The sequence below is a fragment of the Phyllobates terribilis genome, unplaced genomic scaffold (genome assembly GCF_046119375.1).
Source record: "Phyllobates terribilis strain yellow unplaced genomic scaffold, ASM4611937v1 Scaffold_1__5_contigs__length_1240528914, whole genome shotgun sequence".
In the NCBI taxonomy this organism is placed as follows: domain Eukaryota; kingdom Metazoa; phylum Chordata; class Amphibia; order Anura; family Dendrobatidae; genus Phyllobates; species Phyllobates terribilis.
Window position 1 is genome coordinate 240,219,049 of NW_027362761.1, and position 9,228 is coordinate 240,228,276.

Consider the following 9,228-nt stretch of genomic DNA (forward strand, 5'->3'; position numbering starts at 1 on the left):
TAAAAAAAAAAGATTAATGGTAATGCTTCTTTAAGCATCAGTCACTATTCAGGTAGCAGCTAGTAGTACTTTAATGAGGCAATTTACTGTATTGCTTTTTTATTCTACTTTCTGGAAGACAAGTGTTTAGAGACTCTTTATTCTTCCTTTTATTTATGGTTGAATAGTGTCCTAGGCAGGTATCTACTTTTACTTTCCTCTTGTCCTAGCACTGCTTATATTTTTTTTAAGCATCCAGTGAAAACAGAAACATCGATAATCAATTTGTTTTATATTTCACATGCAGATAAACTGTGGCTGTAAAACAAAGATCCTTTCTAATGTGGTTCCTAGCGCTTAGATGTACAATATTAGATTCTTTACAACTACCCTACTGGGTTCATTTACAGAGTTCAAATAGCAATAACATTTTAATTTCTGTATACTAATGGCGTGAAAAGTAAACTTCTAAGCAATGAGGATCAGACTTGTATTAATAAATTCCAAATAAGAGAACTAATTGGGGCCTATAATGTTACACTTATGTGAACTGAAATATGCAGTTAAATCTATAGAATTTGTTCAGCCTTCCCTTTAGTTTTGCACACTGTGCAGCACAGTAATATTCTGCAGTGTCCCCATTCTCCAAGGCTCGTACTTCTAGATAAACTTCATTTTTACTTGTGTCTCTTGACAAAGAAATTCTACTGCTTAGTGAAGGATTGTAAGCTGTTCCTTGATTATAATTAATGTGAGCCAGGAATACCAATTTATTCCCATCATGTTGTCTTATGAAGTTAACAGAATGCAATTTATTTCCATCAGTAATTAGAGCACCAGTCACCTGACAGGTCAACTCCATTGCCTGTGATGGTTTTACTAAAGAAGGTGCTAAGAGTGATAGTGAGATCTGAGATAGGACACCTAGGGAGATAGAAGGTCATGATCAGTAATAGAATTAAACAAAGGAAGGGGAGATAGTTCTGCTTCACTTACATGGCAGAGCTGAGATCACACAGAAAACCAATAGTCCAGAAGGCATGGTGTTAAAGTGAGTTCTGTCTAATCCTCTGTATAAACAAGGTATATATAAAAAAGGAAATGTTGTAGATCATTTGCATACATTTACATAGTAAAATTTGTACATGGCCGACACCACTCTATTATGTGCAAATCTGTCCATCTATCTGTTGAGCCACACTGTATACACCTCTCCATTCCATGGCATCATGTGTGCATGGTCCTGTTCCCGGGTCCCCATCCTATCCTTTCTGTAATACTTTTGGTAGGCATTACCCACTACATACTGGTTAATATCCCACCTACTAACTAACCCAGTTATTTAGACGTCAAAATTAAGCCCTTGCCAAATCCAGCAAAAATGAAAATGTTATCATAATAAATGTTATCACTAAATAATGTTCATAATTTACCAGTGGTTTTAAAGTTATGATTGATTGATTAATGATAGGTTCCTGTTATTATGGAATTGAATATATACAGTACATCAGAGTCATGCTGCCAGAATCACAAACAGCATGAATCAGATCCTGACTGTTCAACTACAGCCAGGTATGCTTTACTCAAAATTTCTGTGACTTTCCAAAAAAAAAGAAAAATAAAAACCAACTTCTCTTCGCCTTGCTATAGTTAATTGATAGATCTTTTCCAATGTACACATGGGAGAGACTTGTCAAACAACTAGAGAGCGGCAGGTATAATCTGGCCTGGGATCGCATCTATTTAAACAGGACAGGTTCACGTAACATGAATCTTATGCCAGGTTTGCTTTACAAGTCTTGTTTGGACAAAATGGTGAAAAAAGGTAAAATGGCTTAACAGAATTGTTTTAATAAAGGGCACACTTCATTGTGAAGTACAATATGATTTTAAATCTAAGGAAAAATGTGCTGTATCATATCTCCCTCTGGTGTGCACAGATGAAATTATCATTTAAGTTTTCTGTTTTGTTCATTGGCTGTGAAAAAAATAAATAATGCTTCTCTACTAATATAATGTAGTCAAATATTACTACAAAACATGTATTTTATAGTTAAAAAAGCTATTCTCAAATTGCGCCTTGAGTAGCTCACAGCTGTGCAGTCTCCTTGGTTCCTGAGGGGAGTTGGTGGGGGGAACTCCTCCTTGAGTGATAGTTCTGGTCAATTTACTTCTTCTATTACGATTGTTCTGAATCTATACTTTGTAGGAAAGTTGGGAAGAACAGGATTAAATCTTAATTCTGTAGAGTTTCATTAGAGGCATTTGCCTTATTTTGTCTAGAACAAAGAAATGGGTTCTCCTTGTGCCTGTCAGCAGGAAAAAAATGATCAGACTTGAGTGTATTGGAGCTGGTGAGTGACCAGCAAATCTGATATGTATCTGGGAGGAAGAAACGACCTCAGATATTTGCAGTCTCAGATAGGAGCTGAGAGAGAGAGGACTGTAATTTGTCCATGTGAGTCGCACTGACTTTTATGTGCCTGCTTAATGAATTGTTTATTTGCTGTTATACCTTTGTGCCCAGAAGAGGATGTTTTGTTTTGAATTCCTTGGAGATTTATGAAAGCAATTAAACTGCACATGAATGGACCAAATCGCATTGCCTGTATGAATGCTATCTGCTGATGAGTGTGAATCAATTTCTATCAATTATTTTTAGAATATAAAAATAACTAAATTTTCAAAAGCAAATCACTCAGTAAAGTGAGAGCAATAATTTGGAGAACTGCTCTAACAATTGCCAATGCTGGGGGTCAGGGGATTGTGATTATGCAGGACTGATAAGAGCAGCTCAGTCAGGAGCTGACATGGAGCCAGAGATCCATGGTTATGGGTATGGGTACTAGCTTCTGGTATAGAAAGTTGATCCAGAGATCTAGTCTAATTGCTGTATGTGGAGTCGGGGCTTAATATGGGACAATTAGTAACTGCCTCATGGGATTCTTTGCCTTCCTCTGGATCAACTTGTTAGGTTATATTTTGAACTTGATGGACTCATGTCTACTTTCAATCTTAAAAACTATGGAAATGTGTATACACACTCAGCCATGGTGGATGGCAGCACAAACATTTTGCAGCTGTCACAGTTGGTTTACTTAGTAGATCCAGTGCTTTTTATGGTGGCTCTCTAGATTTTTTCCTTACTACAATGTACTTTTTTTTTTGCTGTACTAATGTAGCCTATAAGTACCCATGGTTAACCTGTAGTGTGAATTTACTTCTCTCATTGCTGTGCTCCCTCATCCAAAACAACAATGCCCTCCTTTATTGGAAAGCAAGGTACCTCCCCTTTCACTAAGGTGTTGCACTCGATTGGTTGAACCAGATGCCTGTTACAAATTACAGACTGTGATAGGCTCTGTTTTATATCAAATGAGTGAATTTTTTTTAGTGCAAATGGAGCGCTTATCACACCATTGGCACTGGCACTGCATTGCTAGCCGCTCAATAGAGCAGACTGACTGTAAGAAAACTATGAAGAGACTTTTTTTCTTCACCCTTATATTTACAGTTGAAAGGTAGCCTAAGTGGGTGCTTACTTTTTGAGTGCCTCATCTTAACCCAGCATACATATTTTTAAAGTATCCAATGAAAACAGAAAGATCCATATTTAATTTATTTTACATTTCACGTGCAGATATATTGTCGCAAATAAAGAAAGATACTTTCATTTGGGAGAAGTCCTATGAGCTAAGATGTATTAGAACTTCTACATACTGTATATTCTATTAGGCTGATTTACAGAGTTCAATTAGAAATATCATTCTATTTCTTGGAATTTAATGAACCAAAATATAAATTTATAAGCATGTAAGATCAGATTTTTGTTAATAAATTCTACACATGGGGACTTAGTGGGACCTTTTATGTGAACTGAAAGATACTATTAAAACTATAGAATTTGTTCAACCTTCCCATGATTTTTGAACACTGTGCTCTGTGCAGCACAGTAATATTCTGCAGTGTCCCCATTCTCCAAGGCTCGTACTTCTAGATACACTTCATTTTTACTTGTGTCTCTTGACAAAGAAATTCTACTGCTTAGTGAAGGATTGTAAGCTGTTCCTTGATTATAATTAAGGTGAGCCAGGAATACCAATTTATTTCCATCATGTTGTCTTATGAAGTTAATAGCATGCAATTTATTTCCATCAGTAATTAGAGCACCAGTCACCTGACAGGTCAACTTCATTGTCTGTGATGGTTTAACCAAAGAAGGTGCTAAGAGTGATACTGATATCTGTGACAGGACACCTAAGAAAAAGGAAAAGCATGGTCAGTAATAGATTTAGACAAAATAATGGGAAAAGTTCTTCTTCACTTACATGGCAGAGCTGAGATCACATAGAAAACCAAAACTCCAGTAGGCATTGTGTTATAGTGAGTTCTGTAACTGTGCTGTTAATGCCTCTCTGTCTCATCTTCTGTTAACATCAAGGTGCATATAAAATAGGAAATGTTTCAGATAATTTGCATATATTTACATAATAAAATTTGTACATGGCTGACACCATTCTTTTATATGCTATGCATTTCTACAAATCTCTAAGCATATCTATTCATTGAAATACACATGTCGACTCCCTATGGCAGGAATGTGCCTTACGTGCCCATAACCCTGTTACCGGTTCACCGTTTGTCCTTTCTTGAGACACTTCTGGCAGATACTAATGACTATGTACTGAAAGCATATCACATACTGTTTTGGAGGTTCTCTGACCCAATCATCTAATTATCAGAATTTGGCCCTTGTCACTATCTCTCAAAGTCTTGCATTTCATGTCCATGTTTCCTGTTTCCTGTTCTATTGCGGCCTACCTTGACAAATGCCAGTAATGAAAAATAATGCTATTAATTATGAGTGATATTAAAGATATGACTGATTGGTGTACATATTTAATTCCATATGAAAGTCTTGTTTGGAATGTTGCAATGGAATACAGAATTGTTTTAATAAATGTCATATAATAAAGAGAAGATAAGTCACGCTTAAAAATGTCTTTCTAAATTCGAGAAACAACATGATAACCTTAGTGAATAATATACTGCAATATACCGTACCCCTCTCTAGTGTAGAGATGAAATTGTCATTTAGCTTTTCTACTTTACTCAGGGACAAAAAATGATGACAATTGAAGAAATGGTATGAGAGACATGAGGACATATTGACCTTAAAGAAACAAATAATTCCTTTATAGTATTATAGAGTAGCCAAATATTACCATAAAGTAGTAACTAAATATTTATTTAGTAGTTGGTGATGACGGTATACCATTGTCACATAGCAGTACCAATCATGGAAATTATCTAGCTCAGTGTTTGGCTTTCTCTAATAGTCTCGTAGACAATAAATGGAGCACAGGTCCAGAACATATACCTCCTTTCAATTCAAGATGGGTCTCTGTGGAGCCCAGTTCCCAGGTTCCAACGCCCTATTCTCTGGATCACTGGGGATCCAAGTGTGACATGCTAGCAAAACCCTGGACAGGCTGCAGTTTGGATCACATCCACAGGGTGGTCACAGAGAGAAACATACAGCATAGACATCTCACTATAGCTTTTTGTGAAGTCTTGTTTCTGAAAGATAGTATTCTCACACCATCATATATCTTGGGATATGTGTAGCTAAAAGAAATTGTAAAGAACAGATTTGTAGTTCTGTTTATCTACAGTCTAATTCAATTTTATCTCTAAATCTACTAATTTATTTTCCCGGTCTTCCACATCTGGACCAGATTGTCATACAATCTTTTTACAAAATTGTCATCAATGTTGTAAGGGTCTGACAGGAAACTCTTACGCCATCTACAGTCTGGGCCAATTATACACAAATAATCATATAGCCCATAAATGTTTCTCCTTCAGCTAGGGACATAATACTATGGCTTCCCCCATCAATATGCCACAATTTGTAGAGTGGATTACTCTGATATACAGTACAGACCAAAAGTTTGGACACACCTTCCCATTTAAAGATTTTTCTGTATTTTCATGACTATGAAAATTGTACATTCACACTGAAGGCATCAAAACTATGAATTAACACATGTGGAATTATATACTTAACAAAAAAGTGTGAAACAACTGAAAATATGTCTTATATTCTAGATTCTTCAAAGTAGCCACCTTTTGCTTTGATGACTGCTTTGCACACTCTTGGCATTCTCTTGATGAGCTTCAAGAGGTAGTCACCGGAAATGGTCTTCCAACAATCAATGCTTAGCACTTGTTGGCCCTTTTGCCTTCACTCTGCGGTCCAGCTCACCCCAAACCATCTCGATTGGGTTCAGGTCTGGTGACTGTGGAGGAATCACTCTCCTTCTTGGTCAAATAACCCTTACACAGCCTGGAGGTGTGTTTGAGGTCATTGTCCTGTTGAAAAATAAATGATGGTCCAACTAAACGCAAACCGGATGGAATAGCATGCCGCTGCAAGATGCTGTGGTAGCCATGCTGGTTCAGTATGCCTTCAATTTTGAATAAATCCCCAACAGTGTCACCAGCAAAGCACCCCCACACATCACACCTCCTCCTCCATGCTTCACGGTGGGAACCAGGCATGTAGAGTCCATCTGTTCACCTTTTGTGCGTCCCTCAAAGACACGGTGGTTGGAACCAAAGATCTCAAATTTGGACTCATGAGACCAAAGCACAGATTTCCACTGGTCTAATGTCCATTCCTTGTGTTCTTTAGCCCAAACAAGTCTCTTCTGCTTGTTGCCTGTCCTTAGCAGTGGTTTCCTAGCAGCTATTTTACCATGAAGACCTGCTGCACAAAGTCTCCTCTTAACAGTTGTTGTAGAGATGTGTCTGCTGCTAGATCTCTGTGTGGCATTGACCTGGTCTCTAATCTGAGCTGCTGTTAACCTGCGATTTCTGAGGCTGGTGACTCGGATAAACTTATCCTCAGAAGCAGAGGTGGCTCTTGGTCTTCCTTTCCTGGGGCGGTCCTCATGTGAGCCAGTTTCTTTGTAGCGCTCAATGTTTTTTGCAACTGCACTTGGGGAAACTTTCAAAGTTTTCCCAATTTTTCGCACTTACTGACCTTCATTTCTTAAAGTAATGATGGCCACTCATTTTTCTTTACTTAGCTGCTTTTTTCTTTCCATAATACACATTCTAACAGTCTATTCAGTAGGACTATCAGCTGTGTATCCTCCAGACTTCTGCACAACACAACTGATGGTCCCAACCCCATTTATAAGGCAAGAAATCCGACTTATTAAACCTGACAGGGCACACCTGTGAAGTGAAAACCATTTCCGGTGACTACCTCTTGAAGCTCATCAAGAGAATGCCAAGAGTGTGTAAAGCAGTCATCAAAGCAAAAAGTGGCTACTTTGAAGAACCTAGAATATAAGACATATTTTCAGTTGTTTCACACTTTTTTGTAAAGTATATAATTCCACATGTGTTAATTCATAGTTTTGATGCCTTCAGTGTGAATGTACAATTTTCATAGTCATGAAAATACAGAAAAAACTTTAAATGAGAAGGTGTGTCCAAACTTTTGGCCTGTACTGTACTTAATGCCTACACATAAACAGTAAGAATATTCACAAATAAATCCACAATAGTTAAAATTCAAAAATTGTTATTAGTAAATATTAAAAACATACATATTTAGTACAAAAATAAAGTTTTAAAGAGGATCAAGAAAATAAGAACAAGACCACATAGAGTGCATTATCATCAAATATGTGCATAAGGATTCAGTCTGCTCCCAAATATATTAAAGCAAGATGCCATTATCTACAAATAGAAATAAGTACATGAAGGAAATGTTTAATGCTTACCATAGTGTATATCATATGAGGTCGACCACAAATGCCCAACGTGCATTTCGCTTGAAATGCTTTCTCAAGGGAAGTGTTTGATTTATTTAATTACCTGGGTAATTGGTATTTTCTTGTTTTAAGAGTGACATATATATATACTACTGAATAGGAACAGCAATCGAAACATTAAAATTAAACTTAAAGATTTTCAGCTATTTTTCTCTTTGATTCTAATAATTCATTTTCCTGGCCTTCCACATCTGGTCCAAACTGTTATGATGACTTCTTAGAAAATTGTCATTTGCTCTTTTGTTTTTCAACTCATTCTCTCCTTCCAAGGCAACATAAACATGATGTAAGGGTCTGACCGGAAACTCTTACATTGAGAATATATTTGGCTCACCAACAAGAAATTGACTCAACAGTAGTGTTGAGCGATACCTTCCGATATCAGGAAATATCGTATCGGATTGGATCGGACCGATACTCAAAAAGTATCGGATATCGCCGATTCCGATACCGGAAACCAATGCAAGTCAATGGGACAGAAATATCGGAATGAAAATAAAACCTTTCTTTCCTTGTAGGTTAATTCTACATGAAGTAAAACAACTAAGAATAATTTAGAATGTATTATGCGAAAAGCCGGCAATTCATCAGCGCATACACCGGTACCCGACAATTTACAACAGAAAGATAGAGCATCACACATAGATTAGATAGATAGAAACATGTCAGTCACATATATATGAAGTACAGTGACAGTGTTGCTTAATGTATTTGTCATTTAGTGCAAAGGATTTATTAAAAAAAATAATAGTGTTTTCATGCACCGTCTCTTTAAAAAAGCCGGCCGGCAATTCAGCATCTGTACCCGACAATTTATAACAGACAGAATAGAGCTTCACACATAGATTAGATAGATAGAAACATGTCAGTAACATATATATGAAGTACAGTGACAGTGTTGCTTACTGTACTTGTCATTTAGTGTAAAGGATTTATTTAAAAAAATAATAGTGTTTTCATGCACCGTCTCTTTAAGAAAGCCGGCCGGCAATTCAGCAGCGGTACCTGACAATTTAGAATAGAAGGAATAGAGAATCATACATAGATTAGATAGATAGAAACATGTCAGTCACATATATATGAAGTACAGTGATAGTGTTGATTACTGTACTTGTCATTTAGTGTTAAAATAAAGGATTTATTTTAAAAAAAATTGGCGTGGGGTTCCCCTTAATTTTAGTCTCTAGCGGAGGTGAAGCAGACAGCTGGGGCAGATGTTTGAAGCCTGGGAAGGGGGTAATACCCACGGAGCTTCCCAGGCTGCTAATATCAGCCCCCAGCGGAATACTTAGCCTTTACTAGCTATTAAAATGGGGGACCCCCCCAAAAAAATGACACCCCCATTACTAACCCCATAGTCAAAGTTAAAAAAAAAAACACAAACACCCAGAATAAAGTC

The 9,228-nt window shown here is 37.0% G+C and overlaps 1 long non-coding RNA gene across 1 annotated transcript; it reads right to left on the minus strand.

Moving 5' to 3' along the window:
- Positions 1-4,186: 4,186 nt before the first annotated feature.
- LOC141166553 (uncharacterized) lies at positions 4,187-4,414 on the minus strand. The gene is made up of 2 exons (XR_012251324.1): positions 4,308-4,414; positions 4,187-4,236 (listed from the first exon to the last, which is right to left on the minus strand). It is a non-coding gene; the product is annotated as an uncharacterized lncRNA (long non-coding RNA).
- Between the last annotated feature and the right edge of the window lie 4,814 nt (positions 4,415-9,228).